Here is a 22,107-nt window from a genome sequence, read left to right on the forward strand (position 1 = left end):
TGACAAGGATTGTGGTACCTGCTTGGACAGGGTGCATACCTCTGCCACCAAGAAACCCAGTTTCAAACAGAAGTAATTAGAAAAGACTTATGCGTCTGACAGCAAAAGAGATAGGCAATGAAAGAAAGTTCAATGAGAAAAGGCACGAGTAATGTAAGTAAATCAATAAATACATAAAGATAGAAAAACATACTTAAGTTATTAAAAACTAAGGGGGTTATTCCAACTTTGGCGGAGGTGGTAATCTGTCCCAAAAGTGATGGTTAAATGACGGATTTACCACCAGCCGTATTACGAGTCCATTATATCCTATGGAACTTGTAATACGGCTGGTGGTATAACCGTCACTTTTAGGACGGATTACCACCTCCTCCAAAGTTGGAATAACCCCCTAAATTCACTACATATCTTAATCATATTTTTCCCAACAGATGTGAAATATAAGACAAATTCATATTTAGGTAACTACAAAAAGCTAGTAGTAATGACTTTATTTCGGCTAAAAGCCATCAAAGTAATACAATGAATTAATTGAAACCACATTAAAATAAATTCATAAAATCATCAAGTAAGATCTTCTGAGAAAAATATATACAAAATAAAAGTTGAGCAAATGAAAGCAGTTATAACTAATCTAAGAATAACATCTTAGATACAGGTGACATCATATAGACCTTGATATTACACCCCCAATAACATATTATAATATAAGACCAATTCATAAATTTCCTAATAAAATGCATGATTACCAAGCCACTCAATTGTGTTGGCAGTGATTGCCTGATGACCTGTGAAGGTTTATATGCCCTCCAGTGTAGCTTGCTGAAGTCAAACAGACCTTGTAGAGTACAATTACCCTTACATATTTATTTAGTACTCAGATCCTTGAGGCGTAGAGCTTTCGCTCATAAATTCCATGCCCACTGTCAGAAACAGGAAATGACAAACACTATGGCCCTCATTTGGACCTCAGCGGTCTTTTTCAAAGACCGCCGAGGTACCGCTGTGCTGAAGACCGCCAGTGCAGGCGGTTTTGCGCCCAGCGTATCATGACTGCTGGCAGCCATCTGCCCTTTTTCAGACAGAGAGCCGGCAGCAGCCATACTGGCGGTCAGCGGTGAAGTGAAGGCTGCTCCACCTCCACCGCCCAGTCATCAGAACACCACCCACCGAATCACGTCTCAGGATTCGTCGTTGCGGTGTTCTAGTGACGGGGAGCCGGCGGTGGAGCAGCCCCTATGGATCCCGTTCCCTCCCGGAGGATCACCGGACAAGGTAAGGTGATCATCTTTTAGGAGAGGGGGGTGTTGTGTGGTGTGTGGGTGCATGGTGGTGCGTGTGTGAGTGTGTAGAGGGTGTGTGTGAGTGCGTGTATGCATGCAGGGGTGTTGTGTGTATGGGAAATGTGTTCGCATATGTCTGTGTGTATGTGTGCGCATATGTCTGTGTGTATGTGTGCATGTATGTGTGCATGTATGCCTGCGTGTATGTGTAGTAGTTGTGTGAGTGTGTGTGTAGGGGGTGGGGTGGTGTCAATGTTGGAGGGGGTTGGGGGTCCTGCCACCTTTGGGTGTGGTAGGGGGTCGTGGGTTTGGGGGAAGGACTTTGGGGAGGGGGTTGGGGGAGTCCCCTATCAGTGCCAGGGAACGAATTCCCTGGCACTGATCGTGCCTACCGCCATGGATTTTGTGGCGGTACAGAACCCCACGAAATCCATGGTAGCATGCGGGGTCGAGATACCGCCGGCGGTCTAGTGACGGCCGCTGGGCTAAAGACTGAAGTCTCCAGCCCAGCGGTTGTTACCACCCTGGCAGTCGGAGTGTAGAACTGGAGGTTTGGCATGGCGGTAACCTCCATGCCTGTAATATCATTTTTTTCCACCGGCCTGCTTGCGGTATTACCGCCACTTCTACGCCAACCACCAGGGTTGTAACGACGGCCTATGTCTTCCTTGGAATCACTTTTCAGAAACCTCAAAGCCTCCCAATAGTGCCTCACACCTTCAAGTTGGCACACAGTATTATCCATTTGTTATGGGTGGGCACATTGTGGGGGAAAAAAGAATAAGAAATGTGCCTCTGTCTCTTTAATCTGTGGGCAATGTGAGCAGCAGTTCGAGGAGAAGCCAGTTATATCCCACTTAGAAGTGTAACTTCTTAGTGGTAGAGAACAACATCTAAATTGAACGTATAAACATGTGGAAAGAAAATCTTCTGTGCATGTAAAGTTCAAAACTGCGAAGACATTTGTCATTCATAAACTGCCCTGTTATGCTCCCTTCAGGGTGTTCTTTTCAGATCTGCTGCATATTGCTTTTCCAGTACAATTGTTTCACTTTCTGAGCATCAGCTTTAACCATTTCTCCTGGGGAACTCCATAGTTCACTCATTCCCACCTTATCAGACAGATTTTTAATTTGCGTTAGCCATGGGGTGCATATTTGTTTGCCACGAGAAATTAAGGCCCTCATTACAATCCAGGCGGTAAATCCCACTTACCGCTGTGCAGAAGACCGCCAACATACTGCTGCACTTGCGGAATTCCGCTACAGGTGTTACGACCCACAGCTCAGAATCCGCCACAATACAGACACCCACACAAGTTCGCCACACCAAAGGACAGTGATAAACTGGCGATAACAAAACCCACACCGTAACGCCAACAAGAATACGTCCACAGTATCACAATCCACGAATCAACGCGGCAGACTTTCAACCGCGGTAAACCATTGGCGGTACACACTGCTGCGCTCAAAATACACACACTTTTATAAAACACCCCAAAATTGGACAATTCGAAATACACAACCTGAGACACATGCACATACCACACACCCACAACACTATAAAACACCCACCCACATTACCCACAAATCCTTACTACCAGAAATTGAAAGCAGGCCAGAGAGATACACTACCTTAAACAACAGCAGCATCCACAGACACACAACACCATCACTTACACAACATCCACGCACCTCAAATAACACACACAAACACATCCCCTCACACATCACAACAGACACCACTTCACACATCACCCACACCACATCATGGCACCTCAACCACACCCCAGGTTCTCTGAGGAGGAGCTCAGGGTCATGGTGGAGGAAATCGTCCAGGTAGAGCCACAGCTATTCGGAGCACAGGTGCAGCACACCTCCATTGCAAGGAAGATGGAGCTATGGCGGAGAATTGTCAACAGAGTCAACGCAGTGGGACAGCATCCAAAAACACGGGATGACATCAGGAAGAGGTGGAACGACCTAAGGGGGAAGGTGCGGTCCGTGGTCTCCAGACACCAGATTGCAGTACAGAGGACTGACGGTGGACCCCCACCTCCTTCCCCACAACTAACAACATGGGAGAAGCAAGTCTTGGCAATACTGCATCCTGAGGGCCTCGCAGGAGTAGCAGGAGGACTGGACTCTGGTAAGTCAAATCTTTACTACTACATTCCCCACCCCACCTGCATGCCATCACATACCCCCACCCTCACCCCCATCACTCCAACACCTCACATATGCCCCACCATCACAACCCACCCATCCCAATAGCAGGCCCTGCATGCAACACCTATGCATGGACCCCCATCACCAAAGCATGTCCAGTACAGATATCCACACAGACCCCAAAACCACTAATCACACAAGGGCAAACACCATAATGCAAGCACTGGAGTAGAGGGTCCCTCACCCATTGCACATGATGGCACACACAGATACAATAATTATGCATTTACACCCCAACAGGACCCCTACCCAACGTCACCAGACAGGAGTTGCCAGACATATCCAGTCCCCCCACACAAGAGACCCACAGTGATGACAGCAGCTCTGAACAACTGGATCAAGATGACCAGCCCAGCCCATAAGGGACCTCTGGACAGTCGGTTCCCCTGACACAGTCACAAACAACCACAGAGCTTCTCCCCTTAGGAAACACCAGCACATCACCCACCCAGCGGGCCCATCTCTCTGTCCCAGGACACGTCAATCAGCAGTGTGTCCACCACTACAGGGAACCCAGGGAACCCCACTAACCCAGGACGATCAGAGACCTGGAGGCAGTGGCAGTGGGCACACGGTTCAGGTGACAGAGGCACAGGACAAAAGGGAAACTGGGAGGACTGCTGTGCAACAGGGGGGGGACAGGCCCAGGGAACCCATTCTCCACGAGGCCCTCTCCAACATCATGGGAGGTTACCATAATTCCCAGGAGACAATGGCAACGGTACTGGCCAGGTTTTAGGAGACCCAGTGGCTACAGGAGGAACACTACCTTAGGATCAGGGAGGACTTGAAGTCCATTAACAATACCCTGGTCACCATTGCAGGGGTGCTGCAAGACCTTGTCAACACCAGGAGGGACACAGTGGCACAACAAGGGGCCCCTGACACTAGCCTGGACGACGAACAGCCCTCCTCCTCCGCCGGCGCTAGTGGACAGGAGGCACCGCCACAAGAACACAACACCAGCACCCCACCCCCTGCAGATGGAGAACCACCCCACAAATGGTCCTTGAGATCCAGGAACAAGACAGAGAACATTGCTAAGACCCCCACCAGGAAATGAGACCCCCCTGAATGTCACCCTTCTGTCCCACTTTGTCACCCTGTCCATCTTTAAACTACCATTGCTCCACTTCCTATGCCCCTTTGGACAATACATCTGTGAAACAAATAGACTGGACTCTGCCATGGACATTCCTCCACCATCCCCATAGCCCATTTTACAACCCCCTCCACTTATTAGCACAGGAATAAACACACTTCAATCACAAAACAATCTGGAGTCGGTCTGTGCTTTCACAAATGTGTAATTGCAATAACCATGGGATATAACAATGTCAATTTACTTGTACACATACCAATGTAACACAGCTGTAGGACAGGAGGAAACATAGCAGAGGACACAAAGTGGGACCCAGATCTGTGAAATGGAAAGTCAAAGTGGCAAGTCAGGGTCCATACACTGAGTGAAAATGACAGACTTATGCTAGCGCCAACAATAGTATGAGATGTGGGAGGCAGTGACATCTTCTTACCTGTGTCTCACTGGAAGTATTGCATGGTTATGTTGTTTCGGTTGTCGATATCCTCTTCTTCTGCCTCCTGTTCTTCACTGTCCACAGGCTCCACAGCTGCCACAAGACCACCATCTGGCCCATCCTCCTGCAGAAAAGGCACCTGCTGTCGCAAAGCCAGGTTGTGCAGCATACAGAAGGCCACGATGATCTGGCACACCTTCATTGGTGAGTAGTATAGGGAACCACCTGTCAGATGGAGGTACCGGAATCTGGCCTTCAGGAGGCCGAAGGTGCATTCGATTACCCTCCTAGTTCGCCCATGTGCCTCATTGTAGCGTTCCTCTGCCCTTCTCACGGGATTCCTCAGTGGGGTCAGTAGCCATGACAGGTTGGGGTAACCAGAGTCACCTGCAAATGTTGACGGACAACTGTTAGACACAGACTAACCCTTAGAGACAACCCCATACCCAGACACCTATTCACACTGTATTGGGAGCTTGGCCTTACCTATTAGCCACACACGGTGCTTCTGGAGTTGCCCCATCACATAAGGGATGCTGCTGTTCCTCAAAATCTAAGCATCATACACTGAGCCAGGAAACTTGGCATTCACATGGGAGATGTACTGGTCTGCCAAACACACCATCTGCACATTCATCGAATGGGAGCTCTTCCGGTTTCTGTACACCTGTTCACTCCTGCGGGTGGGTACTAATGCCACGTGTGTCCCATCTATGTTACCAATGATGTTGGGAATATGTTCCAGGGCATAGAAGTCACCTTTCACTGTGGGCAAATCCTCCACCTGAAGGAACATGATGTAGCTGCTCATGTGTTTCAGCAGGGCAGACAACACTCTGGACAACACGTTAGAGAGCATTGGCTGGGACAACCCTGATGCCATGGCCACTGTTGTTTGAAAGGAACCACTTGCCAGGAAATGGAGTACTGACAGGACCTGCACTAGAGGGGGTATCCCTGTGGGATGGCGGATAGCTGACATCAGGTCTGGCTCCAACTGGGCACACAGCTCATGGATTGTTGCACAATCAAGTCTGTATGTGACTATGATGTGTTTCTCTTCCATTGTCGACAGGTCCACCTAGGGTCTGTACACCGGAGGATGCCGCCATCTCATCTCCTGCCCCAGCGAATGTGCCCTATGGAGGAGAACAGCGAGCAGAGAGTCAGCCAACACTGAGGTATCACAAATTGTTATTTGTTGAAAATGTATTAATCCGCAATGTGCCTGTAACTGTGTGCATTCCAGGCCTAGATAGGTGTGATGCAGTTATTATTAATGCCATGTGGCCCCCTGAAATGGCGGCTGCCTGACCTGTAAGGTGGGACAAGGGGATATTCAGCATTGGTTAACATTGGGCCCTATGGGTCCCAGGAGCCAATGACGATGTACGGCGGCGGTGACGGTACGCACCGCCGCGGCTGTGACCGTCATTTTCTGTCTGTTCACTCACTTAATACCTGACCTTCAATGGGAGAGGATCTACACTGCAAGTGCTGCTATGACCTGTGTCTGGAAGCAATGATGGTTTGAGTGTCTGGGTAAAGGGCCCCTGCCTTCACTTCGGAGGAGTTGGATAAACTAGTGGATGGGGTCCTTCCCCAGTACACGCAACTGTACGGTCCTCCAGACAAACAGGTGAGTACACTGTGAGCATGCTGAATGGGCAATGCCTGCTTTGAGTGGTGTGGCTGGAAGAAATATGGGAGGGGGCCTAGGGATACATGTGCGATTGCTGAGTGAATGTGCGTCATGGCATGGGTGGGAACTGGTGGGCAATGAGTATGACGGTCTGGCCAGGTGAGTAATGTCCTTTCCCCCGTACCATTCCTCTAGGTCAGCGCCCACCAGAAGAAGGCTATTTGGCGTGCAGTCGCCAAGGACTTCCGGACCCTGGGGGTCTACCACAGATGGAGCACCCACTGCCGTAAAAGATGGGAGTACCTGCGCCGCTGGAGCAAGAAGACGGCGGAGGCCCAGCTGGGGATGGCCTCCCAACCTTTCAACTCAAATTCAATATAAATCCAAAACTGAATCAGTCCATTTGTATTCCGAATCAAGTTAAATTCACTATACTTAAGTCATTCCATCCGAGTCCATATTCCGTTCTGCTTGAACACAATTATTCCCATCATTTAATCATCTTGTATTCCGGTAAAAATCCACTAGGAAACCAAAAGGAAAAGACTATCCAAGTTCTTTATGATGACTTTACAGCCAACACGTGTTTCGTCACTTGACTTCCTCAGGGCTGGAATCTGGTTGTTTCCATTAATTTAATCCATCTAGAACCCAAGAATCATTATCCATGAATTAAATACACTTCATTTGGTAATTAAAGTACTCTACGCAAGATTATAGTGAAATCCAAATCTAGACTCACATGTTTACATAGTAATTAGTCCAAGTTAAGGTGGATAAGTTCCAATAATAATTATTGTATAAACACCCAATCTGTGACACCCTATTTGTGACTCCCTCAACATGCATCAGTAGTCAAACCGTCAAAACGTGAAGAGAAAGGAAAAATAGAAGATCCACCTTGCATGTACTGTACCATCCATTAAGTGAAAAAATACTTATTTGTTGTCACAAACCAAACTAAGTGAAATCTGAGTCCAATATTAGTTTCAGTATATCAAGAAAAAATGCACAGTTCGCTTTACCTCTACAAATCCCAAGGATGTATATATTCAAACACTCCAGTTAAATAGCACTCTTACTAACAATACTTATAATCCAGACTTTATCTTCTTTGGCTCATTTGAACTTTACTCGAATTCGTCCTGTAATATAACATGTATATTGTCAGCTTCCACATTAAGTTTTCATGCCCATGAGTTTTGTAAAGATTAATTAAATATACAAAGGCTACATTGTCCGCTCCCATTAATAGCTTTAATTGCAAATGTACCGCTTTCCAACCGCGTCTCTTATTAACCCCGTGAACTCCACGGAAGTCAACAGTTTATCATGCCAGTATGTTCTGTAACCATTAATTAAATAACAATAGCTGTGTTTCCACTCCCATTATCAACTTAAAACCCAAGTGTACAGCAAGTACTTGGAGTCACTCTGGTTTCAAGTGATGCAGGTCCAGTCCTTCTCACCCAGACAGGGGAACAGCAGGCAGCAGGGCAGCTCTACAAGGCAAGAGTCCAGAAAGGCAGGGAGCCAGCAAAGTACCAATCTTTTCAGCAGCACAGAAGTCCTTATTCCTGACAGACTCTTCACAGGTCCAGAAGTATACTGAGTTGGTGGCATCAGAGGCCCAGTACTTACATACCCAGTTGTGTCTTTGAAGTGGGAAGGACTTCCAAGAAGGGTCTTTGAAGTGCACAGGGTTCCTTTCTTCCCAACCCTGGCTCCAGACTATCAGTAGGGGTTAACCAGCCCGTTGTGTGGGGACAGACACTTCCCTTTAAGGTATAAGTGTCCTCCCTCCCCTCCATTCCTGCCAAGGAAGAGCCATCAGAATGCAGATGAGTAAACAGACATTCCTAACCTTACCGTGTTTATGGCTGACTAGAGGAAATGCACAAAGTATAGCTGTCACCCACCCCACATGTGTATTGGAGACAGGCTGCAGGCAAAGATAGCTATGAGAGCAGAGAAATGTCACTTTCAAAAAGTGGCATTTCTAAAATAGTAATGTAAAGTCCAACAGTAAAGAGGATTTATCATTACCATTCAAATGATATGGAACATGATACAGCTATTCCTTCTCAAACAGGAATTACAGCTTAAAAGTGTAATAAGGAATTCCCAATGTTAACCTAATAGAAGGGTAGGCCTCAGAGTTGTGAAAAAAGAATTTGGAAGTTTTTCACTACCAGGACATGCAAAACGTAAAAGTACATGCCCTACCTTATACTTATACAACACCCTACCCTATTTGCTACCTAGAGCCTACCTTAGGGGTGACCTATGTGTAATAAAAAGTGACTTTAAGGCTTGGCAAAGGATTTTAAATGCCATGTCGAGGTGACAGTAAAACAAATTCAGGATGAATACGGGGGTGCCCCAGCCTTAGATTTAGGAATGCAACTGATGGGCAACTTTGCCACGGTTTCTTCAATAATACTAAGTAATCTTAAAGGGGAGGCGGTTGCACTTGCAGTGTGTATGCGTCTTCGTGATGTCCCGCAATTAGATCAGGAGCGGGAACTGCCTAGAATAATAGCGGAAACATATTCCAATATTGGTCGAGATAGCTTAGGGACTAGACCGCAGAAACCACAGTTTCAAGGAAAAATTTGTATAGACAATGCTAAACAGCAACCTGAGGGTAATAAGAAGTGCTAGGAGAAAAAACAACAGACACCTAAAAAAGAAAGGGGAGAATCTCTGTGTACGGGGACCCCACAGAATAGGTATGATCTCAGAAATAGGGATAATTTGAAGACGCCTGATAGATATCAATACACTGATACACAACAATATCGTTCCTTTCAGGACTCATCAGAAAAGAGAAATGAGAGAGGTGGGCGGTCAGAGCGGAGAACAGAGTACGTGAAACCAAGACAGGAATCACAACGCTCTTCTGAGGTTTCTGTCAAGAAAGAAGAGAAACCGATACGACAAAAAAGTGCACAGAGTCCTAAAACCACCAAAAATGAAGTCAGAAAATGGAGGGAGGCAGGCAAAAGGTTTGGGGGAAAACAGCCATAAGGCTGTCAGGTCTAACAGTTGTCATCCCAAGTTTTAAGTAACACCATCAAGTTGAGCTAATGGCAGACCTTGGAGGACTCTTAAGGGTAAGCGGTGTCTGATATAGAGAGCTTGGACCCTTCCTTGGCTGTACCCATCACAGCACCTCCTTCCCCGCAAAGACAGGAGCCAAACTTTCACCGTCCAAGTAAGAACTAACTACTACTAGAACAGTACATTGTGTACAGGGTGTATGCCACATGGCAACCAGCTGAAGGCGTGTCCAGATGCAGTCTGGAAATTGACATCTGGTCAGTGATACACCAAGTTGCCAATCCACTGGCCCACCTTGGACCGTGGTCTGCAGCTGCTAAAGAACTCCCAGCACTTCCTGGGGCCTTAAGTGCGGTCTCAGGAATGTAGATGCGAAAGGTCAAGCATACTGCTGGGCCTCTACCCCGCACCACTACAGAAGGAGGGTAACTGCATTCCGGACGTTAGCAGTTAAATGAGCCCATCTGAGATTTGGCGATTTACAAGATGTGGTATTGTTGACCTGCTGCTCTAGAGTCTGAATCAGAGACACAGGAGCAAGGTCGACCCCTCGCAGTGCCCAACAAATCCAAGGATAACTTTGTGAAGGATGCCGCCACTCCCACTGCCTCATGTTGATGGTGTAGGGCTTGTGTTCGTGAGGGAGGGGTCAAGTTGCAAGGCTTTTTGTGATGGGTCCATTCGCGGGCAATGAGGACAAATGTTGCGTCTCCCTGGCCTTCAAATGTGGGCAAACACCTCTCAAATCGCCCACCATTCCATTGGTCAGTGGTGGGGGAGCACACACTGGAAAGCACCTCCATAGGCAAAGTTCCTTGATACGATGCACTATAATGAACCTATTATACTGTTTGCGCGGTCAACTTTGAATTGTAACGCCTCTCTATAGCCCAAAATTAGGCCTCCATGATGCATCCATGTAAACCCTTGCGACACCATGAATCTGCATTATTTTCTAAAAAGGTATGTCTCCTCCCACTTGAATACTTCTGAAGAATATCTCTTGGTGAATTGTAGGACAGTCCCAATTATGATTTCATTATACAAGCAGTCTTAGTGCCATAAATTATGCTAGTCAGATAATCCTTTTTTTGGTAAAATTGGGTGCATTTCATGCACATTTTTGCAGCATTATAAAAAAATATAATTTTGGAGAAAAATGTGATTTACTAGCATCTTGTGTGACATTGATATCAAAATGTGCATTGGATAGATATCTTAAACTAAATAAGTAGTTTACCAACAATAAAATTCCACAATCTGTGGGTGGATTTGATTAATAACCAATGCATTTACATTTAATATGAAGTTGTTGGCTTCTGCCTAAATGTCAATTTTCATTCATGGAAATGCAGATTGAACTTGCTCACTAGCCCCAACAAAATTCAAATTTCAAATAAATTTGTTTTCGAATGTAACAATTGTGGACAGAGATATTTTGGATTAAGTATTAGTATGCGTTGTGTCTAATAAAATGATATATTTCCCATCATTCAACATTGTAGACACCACTCAATGGTGAATTGGTCGAAGTTCACCCTTAAGCTAAAAGTTCCAAACACCTTTTATATCATAATTAAATATGGTCAGGAACCAGCAACAACGCAATTCATTTTTGCTGATAAAATTGCTCAGGACCTTGTTAGTCATCCATTTAGACAACACTAGATGTTATACTGAATAACCACCTATCTCGCATTTGAATGTAAATACAGCCATGGTCCAAGAGATAATTGAAGAATTTATATAGGTTATTTTAATCCAAAGCTTTTCTTTATCGAAGACTCAGGATAGCAAATTTAAGACAATCCCGGACGCCTGTTAAGTCCCTGACTACACTCTTGAATGTCATTACTAAGGATAGCCTAATGGTCTCCCATATCCATATCCCTATTGTCACCCAGTACACAAACCAGAACATGGGTTGACAGCTCCTGAAATATGTAGTTTAATGTCCACTGCATGGTGATATTGAGCATCATGACTACTCTATTGCAATTCTGAAAAAACATCAAGAAACTCTGCTTCAAGTGCCATCTAAGCATCTCGCTTTTGAGGTTCATTCTTCAGTTTTATGCCTTCCCACATTTTTTGCATTTGCTTGTGTCCAGCAAATCCCATACTTCAACCTTATCAGTGTTTTTGTAGTTTCAGTGGATGCTGGTGAACTAACTCTCCTGCTTTGAGATGTACTCTTTGGCAAACTTCTTTGCCTAGACCTGGTGCCAGAAGGTGATTTTTCAAGTGTTCCTACCAACTCCGATGACAATTTTCATGTAATACTGGACTCCCTTATCAAAACGCCTGTGTAGTGCCTAGTTCATTGACTGTAGTCCAGCAATTATATTGTTCTTCTCAAGAGGAAACCAGTCGGACCCCTCCAACTTTGTCAACACAAAAAACACCTTGGCTGGACTGAGATTAAATTCTAGTTTGTAAAACTATTGACAGCAGCTGAGGCCAAGCAACGTTCAGTATAAAATGTCCTAACCCTTCCAACTAAAATCTTGTGACAGGTCCCAGTCAACAAGAGAATCTACAATCAAGTATAACATACGTATTTCTGTTGTCATTGAAATGGCTATAAGCATTGGCTTAGCTTTGTTAGTTTTTATTGAACAAATGTTAGCGCCAGTGTTCTATCTGTCCAGGGTAGTTGCCCAAATCATACTTCTCCCTGTCACTCTTTTCTTTCCAGAAACAAGTGTCATTAAATGCCAAAATAATCTGTGAGAATACAATTCCTTTCTATACTGATGGATGGTGTGCAGCCAATTGCAAAAAGTCATTGCCAAGCACCTTCCTTTTGCCCCAGGACACAGGGTGATGACTTTCCCAGCATTTCTTCGCACATTTCATTATTTGATGATGACACCTGATGACCGTCATTACTGTATTACCAGGCTGCTTTCAATTGGCTGAACGCCATTACCTTCTTAACAAACTCTTTTGTTCCTTATTTTTGGCAAAAGGTGCTTGTAGAGCCCAGGTGCCTATAATCACAATCTAAACATAATTGTGTCAAAGCCTTTCATTGTACACAGAACAAACATCACAGGTATCGCTAATCAAAATAGGGTGAAGGTACAACTCAAATGAGATGCTTGCTGCACATCACCCTTTGGTCAAAGCAGCAAGTCAGCTCTCTCTTTTAAATGTGTTTATTGAGAACAAAAGATAAGAACATTACGTATCATTTATATGATTTAACCATGAAGCTGGAAGAAGTGTGCATTAAAATATCATTCAATTAAACCTAAATATTCTCAGTGTTTGTCAATGTGGTTGTTGGACATGACCCTTCTGCAGGATCATCCCCACATTGTTTGCCTTCCTCCTCCCCTTTTGGCTGAATTCAGTTTTGTTGGCCTTGGGACTCTGGGTACTTTACCAAGGCTAACCAGTGTTAACGTGCATGTGGTCTCTGTTTAGAACATGGTAACATTGGTTTATCCACAATTGGCATGTTTCATTTTCTTATAAGTCCCTAGTAAAGTGCATTACCTGTGCCCAGGGCCTATAAATTAAGTGCTTCTGATGGGCCTGCAGCACTGATTGTGCCACCCACTTCAGTAGCCCTTTAAATATGTCTCAGGCCTGCCACTGCACAGCCTGTATCTGCAGTTTTAAACTGCCATGCCAACCTGGCAAGTTAACCCTCTTGCCAGGCCCCAAACTTCCTTTTTAATACATATTAGTCACCCCTAAGGTAGGCCCTGGACAGTCCCAAGGGCACAGTGCAGTGCATTTCAAAAGTTAGACATGTAGCTTTAACTTTTATATGTCCCAGTAGTGAAAAACTCTTAAATCATTTTTTCACTTGCAAGCCTATCTCTCCTATGGGTTAACATGGGGATTGCCTTGTTATATTTCATACGTGTCATTCCTAATTGGGAAGTGATGAGGCCCCAAGTTTAGTGTTTCTGGAATCAGTTTAAAATCACAAATTATGATGTAGTCAGATTTTAAATTGATATTCTGAAAATGCCAATTTTAGAAAGTTGGCATTCTGTTATTTTAAGTCATTGGGGGCCTGATGTAGGTAGGAAACATTTTGCGAGTCGGAAATTGCGAGTCAATGCGAATCGTAATTTCCGACTCGCAAAATGGGATCCAACAAAAAAAAGCAAAATCAAATTGCGACTCGCAAATGATGTCCCACCGCAGTTTGCGAGTCCGCTTTTAGCGAGGTTGCTTTTTGCGACCTTGCTAAAAGCGAACTCGCAATTTGCGAGTCGGTGTCGCAATTTGCGACTGGCCCGCAAATTGCATGCAGGTACAGCATAACAGTTGGAAAAACACTTCCTGGCTCTTGCTGATGAGATCAGAACCAGGAAGTCATCAAATACACCTGGGAGGAGGGAGGACCACACCCTTTTCAAACTGCTGTGCAACAACTAGGAGAAATGAGCTGCTGCTACCATGGAAGACACAGGCAGTGCAGGAAGGAAAAGTAAACTCAAGTTTTCTGAAAAAGAACTTGAGGTGCTAACAGAAGAATGCTGCCAGCACCATGACCAACTTTTTGGCAAGGCAGCCCTGAGTGTCCCAGACACTGAGAAGAGGAAGATCTGGCTGCAAATCCAGGAGAGGATCAATGCCATTGGGGTGAGCCACCGAACCCTGGATGAAATTTAAAAAAGGTGGTACGACCTGCGCTCCAGAACAAAGGAGAGGGTGGCAGAGCGCCTCAGGGAAATGAGGGGCACAGGAGGAGGCCCATCCACCATCCCACCACCCACAGCCATGGAGGAATTGGTGGAGCAGACACTGGAGCCTGAGGCTGTGTCAGGAATGGGAGCATTGGACACTTCTGCGCAAGAGACATCAAAAAGTGAGTACCATGAAATATGCATGTACACCTACAAATGCAGTATCCACACTCTCCCAGTACACAGCAGCAGGCACAACCAGATTAGCTCCATTCCAGACTAGTAGTACAGTAGTCAGCATATAGGCAAATGTTTATTATGAGGCATACAACAGATGTGAGCGACTGACAGTGTGTTCCTATGTCCCACAGGTCTCCCACACAACACCCCCACCAGCCACACCATCCAGGGAGAAGACAGCAGGCCACAGGCAGTGCAGGGGGCTGCAGCAGCTATTCCAGGGCCCAGCACGACACCACCACAGTCCCCTCCAGAAGAAGTGCAGGACATGGAGGAAAAAAACACAACCCCTGACCCCAGCCACACAGTGAGACGTCCAGAGCCAGCAGCACAACCACGTCGCAGACGCAGGTGCCAAGTCCAGGCAGTGCCCCAGGAGGAGATAGGGGAAGCAGCAATGTCTGTAGTCGAGGCATCTCTCCTTACCGGTCAGCGCCTTTAAACAAGGCAATTACGGTTAATATCAGGTGCTTTGCACAGACTGGAAAATTATATGACACATGGCCTGGCTGATGTGAACTCACAGTTCACAAGATTCAATGACAATGTGAGCAAACTTACCCAGTCAATCCGCCAACTAGTGATGGAACTGGTGGCTGATAGACACAGCGCAAGGCGCAGGGAGCGCCACCTAGTTACAAGATTTGACTGCATGGCAGCGTCCATTGGCCATCTTGCCATGAACACTACAGGCCTGTCAAGACGGACCGTGAGTCTGCAGGTCGAACTTGGCCACTTTGCAGGGGATGTGGCACGGGGACTGGGCCGCATTAGCAACGCAGTGGACATGTTGGAGGCCAGGCAGGTGGCAAGGGGCACAGGTGAGACCCCTCAGGACAGTGAGGAGGGGTCCACTATTAGCAGTGTGTCAGCCACTGACTCACGTGTGCTAAGGAGTGGAAGTGCACGGCAGGGGTCATCAGACCCACCTGGGAGAACCAGGAGGAGGGTGTAGGGCAGAACACAGCAGGACTCCTGAGGCACATGTAGTTAATGTGTCCTCATAAAGGGTGGACATGTGCAGCCCCTTACGGACAGTTATATTCTTTAGATATTTGGTTCACAAATTAAAAAGTTTTGTTTGTTCCACTACACAACTGGGCTCTTTTTGTGTGACATTAGTGAGTGTGGTGACAGTTCCAACGTACCTTCCAAAGTATTGGGTTGCAATGTGGTCCCGTCTCTGTCTGCCTTGATTTGCAATGTTCCTATCTCCAGGCTGGCGATGCGGTAGCTCTTGCTCCTCATCCTCCGAATCTGGGTCTTCAGGGGTGAGATGTATCCCACAGCTGGTGGCAATGTTGTGTAGTATTGCGCATGCGCCAACTATCTTGAATGCTGTTATTGGGGCATACTGGAGTGCACCTCCACTTCTGTGGAGGCATCAGAATCTTGCCTTTAACAGTCCAAAGGGCCTCTCAATGACATTTTTGGTCTGTCAATGTTCACTGTTATATCACCTCTCATTCTCATTGCCAGGTGTTAGGTACGGGGTAAGTATCCATGGTCTTATCGCATATGCACTGTCACCTGTTTGGCAAAAATAAGCAATGTTAGCAGGGCATGGATGGTTTCTACAGTGACCTGTGTGTATGGCTTCAGGGTGTAGTCAGCAATACCTAATAGACATCCGTCTCCAAACTCCCTACGTTCTAGGCATTGGTGTATCCCACTGTGCCTGAATATGTATGAGTCATGTGTACTCCCTGGAAATTTAGCTACAATGTCAGTGATGACATTATGGGCGTCGCATACCACCTGGATGTTCAGTGAGTGGGTACATTTCCTATTGCGGAACAGATATTCCAGATTTGCAGGAGGGCAAATTTGTATATGTGTCCCGTCCACATACCCTATAACATGGGGGAAGTTGGCAATTCTGTAGAAGTCCAACTTGGTGCTGTTAATTTCTGCCTCATTCCTGGGTAGGTATATGTATCTGGACATGTGTGTGAGTATGGCTTCTAGGAAACATCTGAGGAATCGTGAGAGTGCACTTTGGGATATCCCACCTGCCACTGCAAGAACCCCCTGATAGCTACCCGAGGCCAAGAGTTGCAGTGAGCAGAGCACTTGCACATGTGTGGGGATGGCGCTGCTGCGCATTGTCTGGTGTTGAAGCTGCGGATTGAGTAGTTCAATTAATTCTAATATTGCTGCACTGCTGAGTCTGCATTTGTCATAAATATCCTCCTCAGTTTGTTGGAAAAGTGTCTGCCTGGTCTGTATATCCTCTCCTGTCTCTGGCTCCTCCTCCTCCTCTGCTTGGTGGCGTGGACTCTCCTCCTCCTTGCTATCACATATATTTCAGCCATGTTGAGTAACCCAGATGCCTTCTGGGTCTCCTTTTATACTTTGGTTCTAGTTACCACCTGCTCTGACTTAGTGGTAATTTGGGTGTGCAAAATGGGCTTTTTGCGACTAGTCGCAATTTGTGACTGGCTTTTTCATATGATTTGCGACTCGCAAATTGCGACTTCCTATTTGCGGGTCGCTAAATCAGGTCACTATTTTTGTGAGTCGGTAATGGCTCACATCGCAATTTGCACATCAGAAATGGGATTTTTGCATCCCATTTCCGATTTTGGGGTGTCTCAAATTGCGAATCGGGCCATTTGCAACTTGCAAAATGTTGCTATATCTGGCCCCTAGTGCCTTCTGCATGTTTCTGAATTAACATGTAGGTGGGTGGCAGCTGGGTTCTAGAGACAGTTACGCACAAAGGGAGCATAGGTGTGACTGAATGGCCAACTGGATGTTGATGGGCCATCCGGGGCAGAACAGGAGGGAGGAGCTGACACACCGGAATGGGCTGTGTCCTGAGCCCTCATAAAGGGCTGTATAAGCTCCTGTAGTGTGTGTCAGACCAGGGCAGGAAGAGCAGGGACTTTGTACACTTTAAAGACCTCCCATTGAAGTCTCCCCCACTTTAAAGGCACCACTGGGTTGAAGAACTGGACTTCTGACCCCACCAAATCAATACACTTCTGGACCTGAAGACCTTCTGCCAGGAAGAAGGACTATTGTGTGCTGCTGAAGGGACTGTCACTCTGCTGGTCTCCTGCTGTGCTGTGCCTACCCTGCTGTCTGCTTCCCTCCTTGCTTGGGAGTGAGAAAGACTGAATCCTGCATCTCTACGTTTCCAGAACCAAAGTGACTCCAAGGTCTTGCTGGCTTGCCTCCTGTTCTGAACTCTCAGGCACATCCAGGACTTCCCTTCCCTCTACATACAGCACCTGGACTTTGCTTGCTGCAAGTCTTGCTCTGCCAAGTGGTGCAAAGCCAGTCCAGGGCCCTTGTAAGTGAGTATAAATTGTTGCTTCTGCCAGAACCTGCACATCGATGCCATTGCACTGATCGGAACCAACAAATCGCCTGCTGTGAGATCAGGATCGACGCATCACAACTGTTGCAGGGACTGGACCAGCACATCAAACTCGCGACCACCGCTTTGGAACCAACGCATTGCTGCCACTCGTGGAGAAGATCAATGCATTGCCTCTCCAGTGTGGATTAACCCAGCACATTGCATTCAGAACTGCTGCTTTCATAACTAGCACATCACTCTCTGAATTGACGCATCACCATAGTTGCATGGAAAGATCCGGCACAACACCCCATCTGCGTGAGGATCATCAACACATCTCTTGATGCAACAAGGATTAAGTTACTGTTGCTCAGCATGCCCTGTGTGGGTCCTGTAACCGGTCTGCACTCCATCACAGGTGGCCTGAACTTTGCATTTTTTCCTGGGCTAGCACGACCAGACAGCCCCGGTTGGCGCTTTATGCTTTTGAGCACTATATTTGCAGATATTCTTTAAAAATTCATGTCTTGGCTTCCACTTATTGGATTGTTGCCATTTTGGTCTTGATGTACCATGATCTATTTTTCTAACTTGTTGTGGAGATTTTTTGTGGTGTCTTTAGTGTGTTACTGTGTGCTGTGTTGCACAAATACTTTACACATTGCCTCTTAAGTTAAGCCTGCTTGCCATGTGCCAAGCTACAAGAGGGTGAGCACAGGTTTATTGATGGTTTGTATCTGACTTACTCTGACAAGGATTGTGGTACCTGCTTGGACAGGGTGCATACCTCTGCCACCAAGTAACCCAGTTTCAAACAGAAGTAATTAGAAAAGACTTATGCGTCTGACAGCAAAAGAGATAGGCAATGAAAGAAAGTTCAATGAGAAAAGGCACGAGTAATGTAAGTAAATCAATAAATACATAAAGATAGAAAAACATACTTAAGTTATTAAAAACTAAGGGGGTTATTCCAACTTTGGAGGAGGTGGTAATCTGTCCCAAAAGTGATGGTTAAATGACGGATTTACCACCAGCCGTATTACGAGTCCATTATATCCTATGGAACTTGTAATACGGCTGGTGGTATAACCGTCACTTTTAGGACGGATTACCACCTCCTCCAAAGTTGGAATAACCCCCTAAATTCACTACATATCTTAATCATATTTTTCCCAACAGATGTGAAATATAAGACAAATTCATATTTAGGTAACTACAAAAAGCTAGTAGTAATGACTTTATTTCGGCTAAAAGCCATCAAAGTAATACAATGAATTAATTGAAACCACATTAAAATAAATTCATAAAATCATCAAGTAAGATCTTCTGAGAAAAATATATACAAAATAAAAGTTGAGCAAATGAAAGCAGTTATAACTAATCTAAGAATACCATCTTAGATACAGGTGACATCATATAGACCTTGATATTACACCCCCAATAACATATTATAATATAAGACCAATTCATACATTTCCTAATAGAATAGATGATTACCAAGCCACTCAATTGTGTTGGCAGTGATTGCCTGATGACGTGTGAAGGCTTATATGCCCTCCAGTGTAGCTTGCTGAAGTCAAACAGACCTTGTAGAGTACAATTACCCTTACATATTTATTTAGTACTCAGATCCTTGAGGCGTAGAGCTTTCGCTCATAAATTCCATGCCCACTGTCAGAAACAGGAAATGACAAACACTATGGCCCTCATTTGGACCTCAGCGGTCTTTTTCAAAGACCGCTGAGGTACCGCTGTGCTGAAGACCGCCAGTGCAGGCGGTTTTGCGCCCAGCGTATCATGACTGCTGGCAGCCATCTGCCCTTTTTCAGACAGAGAGCCGGCAGCAGCCATACTGGCGGTCAGCGGTGAAGTGAAGGCTGCTCCACCTCCACCGCCCAGTCATCAGAACACCACCCACCGAATCACGTCTCAGGATTCGTCGTTGCGGTGTTCTGGTGACGGGGACGGGGAGCCGGCGGTGGAGCAGCCCCTATGGATCCCGTTCCCTCCCGGAGGATCACCGGACAAGGTAAGGTGATCATCTGTTAGGAGAGGGGGGTGTTGTGTGGTGTGTGGGTGCATGGGGGTGCGTGTGTGAGTGTGTAGAGGGGGTGTGTGAGTGCGTGTATGCATGCAGGGGTGTTGTGTGTATGGGAAATGTGTTCGCATATGTCTGTGTGTATGTGTGCGCATATGTCTGTGTGTATGTGTGCATGTATGTGTGCATGTATGCCTGCGTGTATGTGTAGTAGTTGTGTGAGTGTGTGTGTAGGGGGTGGGGTGGTGTCAATGTTGGAGGGGGTTGGGGGTCCTGCCACCTTTGGGTGTGGTAGGGGGTCGTGGGTTTGGGGGAAGAACTTTGGGGAGGGGGTTGGGGGAGTCCCCTATTAGTGCCAGGGAACGAATTCCCTGGCACTGATCGTGCCTACCGCCATGGATTTCGTGGCGGTACAGAACCCAACGAAATCCATGGTAGCATGCGGGGTCGAGATACCGCCGGCGGTCTAGTGACGGCCGCCGGGCTAAAGACTGAAGTCTCCAGCCCAGCGGTTGTTACCACCCTGGCAGTCGGAGTGTAGAACTGGAGGTTTGGCATGGCGGTAACCTCCATGCCTGTAATATCATTTTTTTCCACCGGCCTGCTTGCGGTATTACCGCCACTTCTACGCCAACCACCAGGGTTGTAACGACGGCCTATGTCTTCCTTGGAATCACTTTTCAGAATCCTCAAAGCCTCCCAATAGTGCCTCACACCTTCAAGTTGGCACACAGTATTATCCATTTGTTATGGGTGGGCACATTGTGGGGGAAAAAAGAATAAGAAATGTGCCTCTGTCTCTTTAATCTGTGGGCAATGTGAGCAGCAGTTCGAGGAGAAGCCAGTTATATCCCACTTAGAAGTGTAACTTCTTAGTGGTAGAGAACAACATCTAAATTGAACGTATAAACATGTGGAAAGAAAATCTTCTGTGCATGTAAAGTTCAAAACTGCGAAGACATTTGTCATTCATAAACTGCCCTGTTATGCTCCCTTCAGGGTGTTCTTTTCAGATCTGCTGCATATTGCTTTTCCAGTACAATTGTTTCACTTTCTGAGCATCAGCTTTAACCATTTCTCCTGGGGAACTCCATAGTTCACTCATTCCCACCTTATCAGACAGATTTTTAATTTGCGTTAGCCATGGGGTGCATATTTGTTTGCCACGAGAAATTAAGGCCCTCATTACAATCCAGGCGGTAAATCCCACCGCTGTGCAGAAGACCACCAACATACCGCTGCACTCGCGGAATTCCGCTACAGGTGTTACGACCCACAGCTCAGAATCCGCCACAATACAGACACCCACACAAGTTCGCCACACCAAACGACAGTGATAAACTGGCGATAACAAAACCCACACCGTAACGCCAACAAGAATACGTCCACAGTATCACAATCCACAAATCAACGCGGCAGACTTTCAACCGCGGTAAACCATTGGCGGTACACACTGCTGCGCTCAAAATACACACACTTTTATAAAACACCCCAAAATTGGACAATTCGAAATACACAACCTGAGACACATGCACATACCACACACCCACAACACTATAAAACACCCACCCACATTACCCACAAATCCTTACTACCAGAAATTGAAAGCAGGCCAGAGAGATACACTACCTTAAACAACAGCAGCATCCACAGACACACAACACCATCACTTACACAACATCCACGCACCTCAAATAACACACACAAACACATCCCCTCACACATCACAACAGACACCACTTCACACATCACCCACACCACATCATGGCACCTCAACCACACCCCAGGTTCTCTGAGGAGGAGCTCAGGGTCATGGTGGAGGAAATCGTCCAGGTAGAGCCACAGCTATTCGGAGCACAGGTGCAGCACACCTCCATTGCAAGGAAGATGGAGCTAGGGCGGAGAATTGTCAACAGAGTCAACGCAGTGGGACAGCATCCAAAAACACGGGATGACATCAGGAAGAGGTGGAACGACCTAAGGGGGAAGGTGCGGTCCGTGGTCTCCAGACACCAGATTGCAGTACAGAGGACTGACGGTGGACCCCCACCTCCTTCCCCACAACTAACAACATGGGAGGAGCAAGTCTTGGCAATACTGCATCCTGAGGGCCTCG

At 46.4% G+C, this 22,107-nt stretch overlaps 1 protein-coding gene and 1 pseudogene across 2 annotated transcripts in view; one reads left to right on the plus strand and one right to left on the minus strand.

The window, feature by feature from the left end:
* The window catches only part of LOC138246154 (histo-blood group ABO system transferase 1-like), a 576,036-nt gene that overhangs the window by 25,343 nt on the left and 528,586 nt on the right, over positions 1-22,107 (plus strand). The gene's annotated exons all lie outside the window — the stretch shown is intronic.
* LOC138247020 (rab-like protein 6 pseudogene) lies at positions 11,506-15,894 on the minus strand (annotated as a pseudogene).

The sequence above is a fragment of the Pleurodeles waltl genome, chromosome 7 (genome assembly GCF_031143425.1).
Source record: "Pleurodeles waltl isolate 20211129_DDA chromosome 7, aPleWal1.hap1.20221129, whole genome shotgun sequence".
Classification (NCBI taxonomy): domain Eukaryota; kingdom Metazoa; phylum Chordata; class Amphibia; order Caudata; family Salamandridae; genus Pleurodeles; species Pleurodeles waltl.